Raw genomic sequence first — 11450 nt, forward strand, 5'->3', positions numbered from 1 at the left:
TCTCCGATTTTGTGAATTTTGAGTGCTAACAGAGATGAACTGTGTTTGTATGTGTTTGTAAGGGGTTACATTAGTAAGGGAAAAGATGACGGCCATAGCGGCTTCGATGCCGCTTTCTCGAAAAAAAAATTGTTTTTTTTTGTTTTTTTTCTGTATCTTTTGTTTTTTGTAGTCGTAGAAATAAAAATTTACAACGACAGGACCAATGTTTTGTCTTATGGTGTTATAAATGATCGAATAAAAACGTTTTTAATGATTTTAGTTCATATTTAAGGTGTTTTATTAATTTGGAATCAATTGTTTTGATCGTAGTTCTTAAGCTTGCTGCCTTGTTTGTTAATTTATCTGCTTGTTACCGAATTTCATTACAGCTTGGTTCCATATTTTTTCTAGTAATGAACAATGAACTAGCTTCGTGTGTTTTAGTTTTTATCTGACACTATATAGACTTTGTTATTAAATTTTTCTACTAAGAGATGTCGAGTTTTAGATGTTATTGATGTTTATTGTTGTTTGAAATTGTTGTATGTCTAGTCTCGCATTTTTATTGATGGCAAAATTCCTAGGCTCTCAAATATGGCAAAATTTAGTTGACTGAATGAGTCCAGTTGGACGTAAATTTTTGTTCATATACCAGTTTTTTTCAAAAAGTACTTTTAATTTTGAAAACTCCTTGTTGCTTCTTCATTTAGTAGACAATTAAGTTGAAATAAGGATGAGCGGAGTCGAAACATTATTTACCAATGCACTCTACCGAGCCAGCTTGTTTTGTTTTCATGCAAAAGTTATTCGTTTTTATCTCAAACTAAACCAAAGATTCTTGCTGAAACACGCTTCTTTCTATGAAAAACAAATCATGAAAATTTACTTATATCGCCTTCACTCTAAATCAAAAAATTTAATGGTTCTGTACCAAAACAATAAAAAATAATGTAAAATAAAATCATTTTGCGGCTCTAAAACCGGATAAGAAGCCATTTGATTCTCAGAAGTTTTGAGAAATCAAAACCTGAATTGTTCAATTTTTTCCAAATATCTGCTTCTCATTCTTGCACCATTGGATTTGTGCACTCATAACTGCCTAAAAATTCAATCAAATCAGTTTTAAAACTTTTTTGTAAGGAAAATTAGAAGTAAACATTATAATCTCCCTAAAAAAGCTTGTGAGCTGACAGCTGATGAGTTTCCACATGTGGCCATTGAACACAACAATTTGCTTAAATCAATCCCAAAACTACGCAGCATTTGTAACGTCAACGTTAAAGTTGTCTAAGATATAGAACAGCAAATGAAAAATCTGTAAAATCTATGCCAGTAAGTTTCTTTTAGTTTCTAGCTGATGTATTTCATGGCTTTAAATATAATATTTTCCAGAAATATAAAAATTTTTAGTTTTTTTATCTGCTGTTCTTTTTTTGTTTATTTGTTACCTAGTCTCATTAGTACACACTGGACCCTTAGAACGTTGCTGGTATAGAGGGAATGTAAAATGAACATATGTAATAATTGAAAATAATTACTTATGGTGTTAATGACATCAACGCTGCTTTATAGAAGACAAATTTTTTGTCTGTAATTGACAGTTTTTTTTGCATACGCAGGGAATCTTCTGAGCAGTAAGGTTTCCAATTGTCCCTTTTGCGTTTAGAGAAAACAACAAATGTTGTTTTTTGTAGTCGTTTGAATAAAAATTAAAAGAGACAGGCTCAAAGTTTTACCACATGGTGTTATGAATGATTGTATAACAACGTTTTCCATGATTTCACTTCATATTTAATGTGTTTTATTACTTTGGAACCAATTGGTTTGATCGTATTTCTTTGGGTTGCCGTTTTGTTTGTTAATGTGTCTGCTTGTTAACGAATCTAACTAAGGCTTGGTTCCATATTTTTTTAGTGATGAACAATGAGCTACTTGCTTTGTTTGTTTTAATTTTGTTATTAAGTTTTTGTACTATCAGACAAATGTTCATCGTAATTTTGTAGGTTACCGTTTTTGTTGGTTAATTTGTCTGATTGTTACCGAATTTCATTAAATATTGGTTCCATATTTTTTCTAGTAATGAACAATGAATTAGCTCTGTGTTTTTTTATTTTTATCTGACACTATATAGACTGTGTTATTAAGTTTTTTTTACTAAAAGACATAGAGTTTTAGATTTTATTGATGTTTGCTGTTGTCAAATTTTGTTGATTGTCTAGTCTCGTATTCTTACTAATGACAAATCTCCGAGGCCCTCAAAACCGCCAATGTTTAAAACATTGTTTATTCCAGTTGGACGTAATTTTTTGTTCATACACCAGTTTTTTTTTTCCAAAAATACCTAAACTTTCAAAGATTCTTAATTGCTTCTGCATTTGGTAGACAAATATGCTATGATTAGCGGTGTCGAAACATTATATGCCAAGACACATTACCGAGCCAGCTTGTTTTGTTCTCATGTAAATGATATTCGTCTTTAGCTTAAACTAAACCAAAACTTTTGATGAAGCATGCTTTTTGGCAATGAAATACAATTCATGAGAACTTACTCATATCCTTTTATCTCTCCATCAGAAAAGTTAGTGTTCTGAACCTAAACACTAAGGGAAAATGTGAAATAAAATCATTTTTGCGGCTCTAATACCGGATAAGGAACCATCTGATTCTCAGATGTTTTGAGAAATCAAAACCTGAATTGTTCATTTTTTTCAAATATCTGCTTCTCATTCTTGCACTATTGGATTTGCGCACCCATTAGCTGCCTAAAAATTCATTCAAAACAATTTTTATTTTTTTTCTAAGTAATTCAGAAGAGAACATACTATTCTCCCCAATAAAGCTCGTTTGTTGGCGGATGACGAGATTCCCCAAGTGGACATTGAAACCAACAATTTCCTAAAATCAATCCCAAACCTATGCAGCATTTGTATTGTCTACGCTAAAATATCTAAAATATGGAATAGCAAATGATAATTCTGTAAAATCTACGCCAGTAAGCCCGAAATTTTAGTTGATAGCTGATTTATTTCATGACTTTAAATATAATTTCTTTCAGAAGTTTGGGTTTTTTTTTAATTTTTCCTCTTCTGTTCCTTTCTTGTCTATTTGTTACCTAGTCTCATTAGAACAGAAGTGGCCGTTGAACACAACAATTTGCTAAAATTAATCCCAAACTTAAGAAGCATTTGTAATGTCAACGTTAAGATATAGAATAGCAAATGACAAGACTGTAAAAATTAAGCCAGGAAGCCCCAAACTTTAGTTGCTCGCTGATGTATTTCATGACTTTAAATAAAATATTTTCTAGAAATGTAAGCTTTTTTTGTTTTTCATCTGCTGCTCTGTTTTTGTCTATTTGTTACCTAGTCTCATTAGTACAGACCGGACCCTTGGATCGTTGCCGGTATAGAGGGAATCTGAAATGAACATATGTAATGATTTAAAATAATTCATTCTGGTGTTAACTTCATTGACGCTGCTTTATACAAGAAAAATTTTGTCTGTCTTTGACAGTTTTTTTTGCATACGTAGGACATATTCTGAGCAATAAATTTCTTATTTTCCCGTTTACGTTTAGAGAAAAAAACAAATGTTGTTTTTTGTAGTCATATGAATAAAAATTAAAAGAGACAGGTCCAATGGTTTTAAATATGGTGTTATAAATGATTGTATAACAAAGGTTTTAATGTTTTCATTCAAATTTAATGTGTTTTATTACTTTGGAACCAATTGTTTTGATCGTAGTTTTTTAGGTTACCGTTTTGTTTGTTAATTTGTCTGCTTGTTACCGAATCTCACTAAGGCTTGGTTCCATATTTTTTCTAGTGACGAACAATGAGCTACTTTCTTTGTTTATTTTTTAATTTTTATCTGACACTATATAGACTTTATAATTAAATTTTTCTACTGACATATATATTTAGAGTTTTAGATGTTATTGATGTTTATCGTTTTTTGAGTTCGTTCTTTGTCTCGTCTCGTATTCCTACTGATGACAGAAATCCTAGGTTCTCTAAAATGGCAATGTTTAGTTGACTGAATGACTCCAGTTCGACGTAAATTTTTGTCCATTGACCATTTTTTTTCCATAAAAAATACTTGAAATTTTGAAAACTCCTTGTTGCTTCTTCATTTAGTAGACAATAAGGTTCAAAAAAAGATAAACAGCTCAAAGCATTATGTACCAACGCACATTACCAAGTCAACTTGTTTTGTTTTCTTGTAAGAGGTATTCGTTTTTATCTCAAACTAACCAAAAATTCTTGCTGAAGCACGCTTTTTTTCTATGAAAATCAATTCATGACACTTTACTCTTATCGCCTTCACTCTCAATCAAAAAAGTTTATGATTCTGAACCAAAACACGACGAAAAATTGTGAAATAAAATCATTTTGCGGCTCTAAAACCAGATAAGAAGCCATATGATTCTCACAAGTTTTGAGAATTCAAAAACTGAGTTGTTCAATTTGTTCCAGTATCTGCTTCTCATTCTTGCACTACTGGATTATTGCACTCATTAACTGCCCAAAAATTAAATCAAAACAATTTTCAAATTTTTGTATTTGAAATCAGAATAAATTATAATATTCGCCCTAAGAAAGCTCGTGTTGTGACAGCTGACGAGATTTCACATGTGGCCATTAAACACAACAAATTGCTTAAATTAATCCCAAACCTAAGCTGCATTTGAAATGTCAACGCGAATATTATCTAAGATATAGAATAGCAAATGACAAACCTGCAAAATCAACGCCAGTAAGCCCCAAATTTTAGTTGCTGGCTGATGTATTTCATCGCTTTAAATATTTTTTTTCCTGAAAAATAGGGATTTTTTAGTTTTTTATATTCTAATCTTTTTTTTGTTTATGTGTTACCTTGTCTCATTAGTACACAATGGACCCTTAGAACGTTGCTGGTATAGAGGGAATGTGAAATGATCATATGTAATGATTTAAAATAATTCTTTATGGTGTTAACGACATCGACGCTACTTTATAGAAGAAAAACTTTGTCTGTATTTGACAGTTTTTTTGCATACGTAGGGCATATTCTGAGCAATACATTTCTTATTGTCCTGTTTACGCTTAGAGAAAACAACAAATGTTGTTTTTTGTAGTCCTATGAAAAAAAGTTAAAAGTGACAGGTCCAATGGTTTTTCATATAGTGTTATAAATGATCGTATAGCAACGTTTTCTATGATTTCACTTCATATTTAATGTGTTTCATTACTTTGGAACCAATAGTTTTGATCGTAATTCTTTAGGTTGCCGTTTTGTTTTTAATGTGTCTGCTTGTTATTAAATCTAACTAAGGCTTGGTTCCATATTTTTTTTAGTGATGAACAATGAGCTACTTGCTTTGTTTGTTTTAATTTTGTTATTAAGTTTTTGTACTATCAGACATCGAGTTTAGAATTTTATTGATGTTTATTGTTGTTCAATTTTGTTTAGTCTCGTATTCTTACTAATGACAAATCTTCAAGTCCCCTAAAAGTGGCAGTGTTTAAAATACTGAATGATTCCAGTTTGTGATACCTCTTGCTGTGGAGGTGTGTAATCGAACAACGAATGCGCTGTAGATTATCTAAAATGGATTCGAGGCGCGAATCCAATGTATTACTAAATTGTTGGTTTACCGCTTTTAGTTTTACTCTGTAATAGTGCTACAAATGCAACTCTATTGTGATGACTTGGAATTCTTTTTCAAATCCAGATAGGATTATTCTGACTGTTAAACTGGGAAGTTTGAGAACAACGGAATTTCAAGAATTGAGTTTAGCGAATGAATATTAACAAAGTGGGTAATATGAACAAACTGAAAACTTGAATTTTAGTCGACGGTAAATTACACTGATGTGAAATATGGTTAGAGATGACTTTTACTAGGACAAGGACAAACTTAAAATATTTCAGTACAGATTAACTAAACAGGGTACAACTTGAACAATAACAATCCAACAGATTGAATGCACGGGAGGCGAGGAGACTGTGCAAGATGAATTAAAGTTAATGAAAATCTGTTGCGTTTACATGAAACAGTAAGCATGAAACATAAATTATTGCACAATTGAGGTGCGAATCCACTAAATTTCAATAAATGAAGTTCGATGTACTAGGTATCCACTTTTAATTTGACAATTGTAAACCAATTCAGTTTAAAAATAAATGACGACAAGAAACCAAAAATATTGCGCAATTGCGGCACAATTCCATTATTGATTAATTTAAACAGATCATAGGTAACCAATGAGAGTTTTTGAACAAGGTAAACTAAAATTAAATGATTGCAGGAAATTATTTAGTTTTGAATCACAGTTTTTTGCAGATTTCAAATTTGATTTTTGGCGTCAAAGACGCTCATACTAATCTTTTTTGCATAGTCATCGTAATCAAATTCCTCCGGTGACCAAGTACTGATCGTTGGAGGTGCTGGAGGGCTGACTACTGGCAATTCAAAGGATGCATCGAGTACAGGGGTTCAAGCGCTTCTTCTTTCTGAATTACCGTCTCGATTAAGGGATTGGGTCGTTTTGGCACAGGAACAGGGTCGTTGTCGCTTAACGAACATACAGAACTCTCGAAGCCGAAATAATCCGGAGCCTTTCTTGTTCGTTTCCATTTGGACGTTGAGGGCGAGGCGGTTGACGAGGTGACTGATGACGCAGCAACTGACGAGGCATTGGAGGCGTTTAATGTAATGGAGGATTGACGAGAACGATTTTACCCCGCTTGAGGCTTTTTGGGCTTTCGCGAGGACATGGTTTTTGAAATGTTGCTGTTTGCGGATGAGATCCCAGAAGCAGCGTCCGACTGAGTTACTTTACCGACCCCGATACTTTTTCTGTAAATCGTTTGTGTGCTGAGCGATCTTTTCCTCAGTCGTCTTATCATAAGGGAGAGGACATTGCTGAGCATACTGCCAAAGGTCGGTGTTGCGCTCTGCACGAGGTCCGAACTTTGCAATGTCACTGTTCCTTTCTCTAACTTCTGGAACTCCGTGTTCTTTGATGACAGTGGTTGTTGGCGAAGTCCTTACAACAGTGCTATCTGGGGCCAATGTCTCCCAGAGTCCTCGTAGGTCCTACCTTGACTGTTTTCAAACTTTTTCGGGCTAACTTGAGCTCCAAAGATTGCTCTGTCTTCGGTATGGGTTTATTTAACTTGGGGTGCATAGTAAACCGTGAGATTGATTTATTTTTGTCCCCATTGTACCTCCGTCCTGCGTCCACTTGGGTTTTTTGCATAGCCTCCTCAATAAGGTTGTCACTGCAGTCATCAGTCACCCAGCCATTGTCATTAAGATAGTCCTTCACGGGAAGTGTGTCAGCGTTTAAATAGTGGTGCAGAAAGTTTTAATGTGATAAATTTGAAGACTTGGGTATTTTGCTAATAATACTTAGCGGTGTGTTTGCCTTTCTTTCAAAATGCGCTTGGAAAGGCGCTAAGTTTGTTTTCTTTTGTTTATATACGCGTAACTAATGTACTATTGACTTTTTTGCTTCTTTAATTGTGAATGTGTTTCTTCTATTGTCTAATTTTATGCAGCTTAGGCTCCTTTTAATTGTTTGTATCAAATGCTTCACTAATCCAATAGCTCTATGATCGTTAGCAGGAGCAGTGATAATGTTAATATTATGTTTTCTACTTTATATCCAATTAAACAACGTACTTGATCTAATCTAATGTTTCGGGGAACACCATTTATTTGAATATATTCACCTAGAAATTTTTAGCTTTCCATTAGCTTTATCAAAAACTTCAACTGTAGGGTATTTGGAAAAATGGTCAATACATGCGAAGAAATATATAACTTGATCTTTTTCTTTTGTAGTGGGATCTCCGAAATCAATCTGTTTTTCTTCATTTGGTTCAGAACAATTTAATAAAGGTTGCCATTTTGACGCTGAGGTTACAGATTTCAGGTTCATACCAATATCATTACAAGGCTTGCACTGTTTAGCCTTATTAAGGATTTCGCGATGCATGTATGGCCAGAACGCATACTTCCCAAGGACAATCATACCCCAGCTGCCCGAATTTCGAGAACGGCGTCCTGAATTGAATGTGGTATTGCAACACGTTCGTTGACACAGAGGCAGCCTGACCTGACATGTAAGTCCCTCCGATAGGAAAAGAGTTAGGGATTGACCTCCTTGCATCTTTGGGCGTCGTTCTGTAGAATACAGTCTCGCAATTCTTTGAGCACTGCATCCTTGCTCGTTAGTACAGCTAAGAACCCTTTAGTAAACAACTGAGTGAGTGTTTTTTCAAATATTTCTTCCTTTGATAGTCCGAGGTTCGGTGAGGTTTGTCCATCATTAGAAGAGTGAGTTGAATTGGCCGCTGAATTCGGCGTTGACTGGAAGGTTAACCTACTGTGGGTGGGAGGAGTTTGAGGATTTGACTTCGGGCTGCTCATTATTGCGTTAGATTTTGAGTGTATTTGTGTTGCGTTTGTTTGCAGGTTGGAATCAGAGTGGAGTTGTGTTGCGTTTGCTATTAAATTAGAAGTGGAATGGATTCGAGCTGCGTTTGCAGTTTTATCAAGAAGCAACTTAGTTGTATTACGATTAATGGCAGAAAGCAAATTAGAATAGTTTGTTGAGTGAGGATGTGAGGCACGTGTGGAATGTTTGTGATTGACGCTGCTAAAGTGCTGTGATTGGCAGTTTTGCTGTGTGGTATTTACATAAATTGCTGCTATAGGGTAATTCTTCATCAATGCGGGTAATTGTTGCTAACGCAAATTTCTGATCATATTTGTTTTTAACTTTTGTTTCTTGATTTGGTTGGCGGGAAATGTAGTTTACCAGACCCATTTTTGCGCCTGGTATATGTTCAATGTTAAAGTCAAAGGGTAAAAGGCGGTCTACCCTACGGGTTAAACGACTATTATATGATTTGTTAGACCGGTGTTCTTTCATAATAGAAAGTAGTGCTCCATTATCTGTGATGATTGTGAAGTATTTGCCGAATAAATAATATTTAAAATATTCTACGGACCACACAACCCCTAAGAATTCGAGTTCATTGATGCTGTAACGTTGCTCAATTGAGTTTAGGAAACAAGACGCGAATGCAACTGTGTGGCAGCCTGTCGGTGAACGCTGTTCTAATGCTGCTCCTAATCCAAATCTAGATGCATCGCATTTGACCCGGGTTTCCAAATGTGGATTGTAATGTGTGCTTTCTGTTGCGTTTGCGAATTTATTTTCAATTGATTGGAAATGAGATTCAAGTTCGTCACTCCCAACAAATTTCGTATTCTTTTAAAGCAATGGACGAAGTGGAGTGGGTGGCATAATTGAGACAGATTAGGGATGATTTTACATAGGTAATGAACTGAACCTAAGATTGATCGTAATTGTTTTAAATTCTTAGATGCCTTTAAATTTAAAATTGCTGCTTTTTTTGTTTCAAGTGGTGCAATTCCTGATTGGGTAAATTTGTGGCCTAACTATTCTATTTCAGTTTTAGTGAAATGACATTTAGGTAAATTTATCCATAAATTTTTGTCGTCCAATTTTTTTAAACATTTATAAACTAACTTTAAATGATCTTCTTCAGAACCGCGGCTGACTATTATAATATCATCTAAGAAACAATGAGCTTTGTCTAGTCCGACTAGTGTATAATCTATTACTTTTTGGAATGCTGTTATTAATTTTTGGCATGTCAGTTAATCCGTAAAATCCATTAATGAAGTGGTATATACCAGTACCCTCGCCACTAATGATATTAAAGTTGCAATGCCTAGCCATTTCCGGATCTAAATTAAGTTGACTGTATGCGCACTTCAAATCCAGTGTTGAATAGTATGCTGTTTAGCGTGACCCGTTTGTATTTAGATGTTGTTGGATTGTGTCAATTAGGTTGTCTATATTAGGCGTTTGATATTTGTTTTTATGGATAGATTTATTCAAGATTTTTGACTCTAGGGCTAATTTAACTGTTTTATCTCTTTCTATCGAAATAACTATAGGTGATATGAAATTTTTATCTGAACAACTGTTTAAATTTATAATTTGTTTTTCTGTAAGTAGTTTTTTAAGTTCGTCATTAACTAAGGGTTGCAGGTTAATTGGAACCCTACGGCCTTTTTGGTGTGTAGGCGTAAAATCTTTATGAAACATAGATTTAACTGAATCTTTTAATCAATTAACATTTCTTGAGATTAGACCTGGAAAATCAAATGCAATCTGTTTCTTGATTAAACATTGATTTGATCACCATTGTGACTTGTTTTGTTTGAGTGAGCGAAAGACCGAGTTGTGGGAAGAAATGTCGTCCAATTATAGGCCTATGGCCATCTTCCACTACTGTCACATTGACACCCGTCGCTACCCAATCATTTCATTTGATTGAAGTCTTGATCACTCCGATAGCTTTGATTAAATCATTAAAGAAAATTTTGAGTTCATGCATCTATGATGATTGTACCCAAAAGCTTTCTTTACAATCCGACACTACTGCAGTGACGAGACTTTTATTAATTATAGTGCAAACGCTTCCCGAATCCACTAAAGCTTCTGTACTGGTATTACCGATGCAAATTTTTAAATTCATTGGCTCCACTTCTCTAGTGTTGTTATTTGTGGAGATTGGTGCAACACAATTGTCATCATAATCGTCATAATCCGAATCGTAATTTGCATCGTAGATAATATGTTTTTGGAGCAATCTATCAATATGTTTAACTTGCTCACCAACTGTTGCTGAAATTCCCACCGTTGCTGTCCCAAAAATGGAATCATCAACCTTGTTTACGCTGGGCTTCGGCTCAAATGGGTGTTTAGGTTTTCTACACACTTTAGCAAAGTGATTGGCAATTCCGCAGTTTTTGCAATTCTTCTCACGTGCAGGCCAGTTTTGTCGATGAGCAGCCGACCACCCATAGCCGCAGTTTGGATAAATTGTAGGTTTCACCAAATAGTTCATTGGAGGTCGCGATCTGTTCCAAGAACCTTGTATGTTGTTTATTGATGTAGTTGTGATTTCGTTTCAGTCTGATGAATGGCGGTTCCAGATATCTTCAACTGGTTCTTTATGCCCATCTCAATTTTCATGGCCACTTCTAAGGCCTTCTTCGCCGTTCTTGTTTCTTTTAGTAGTTCTTTCTAAATATCACCGTCTTGCATATTGGCTATGAAAACATCCCGAATAACGGATTTTTCGTGGCTTCCTAGATCGCAGTTCAAAGACAGTTCCCGGAGACAATTGTAGAACTTCTCGATGGGTTCTCCTTTTAATTGTTTCCTGGTTAAGAAGGTATAAAGGTCGAAAGTTATGTTTCTCTGCTGTGTTAATACCTGATCTAGACTCTCCCAAAGATCCTTTGTAGTTACCCAATCAATTTGGATATTTGGTTCTTGGGAACCAAATTTTTGACGTCCTTCCATCCCGAGACTAAGATATGTCAGCGAAACAGCTTAGTTATCGCAAAACTTCCAGGACTTGTCGCCGAACAA

The sequence above is a fragment of the Convolutriloba macropyga genome, chromosome 14 (assembly GCF_964194025.1).
Source record: "Convolutriloba macropyga chromosome 14, txConMacr16.3, whole genome shotgun sequence".
In the NCBI taxonomy this organism is placed as follows: Eukaryota; Metazoa; Xenacoelomorpha; order Acoela; family Convolutidae; genus Convolutriloba; species Convolutriloba macropyga.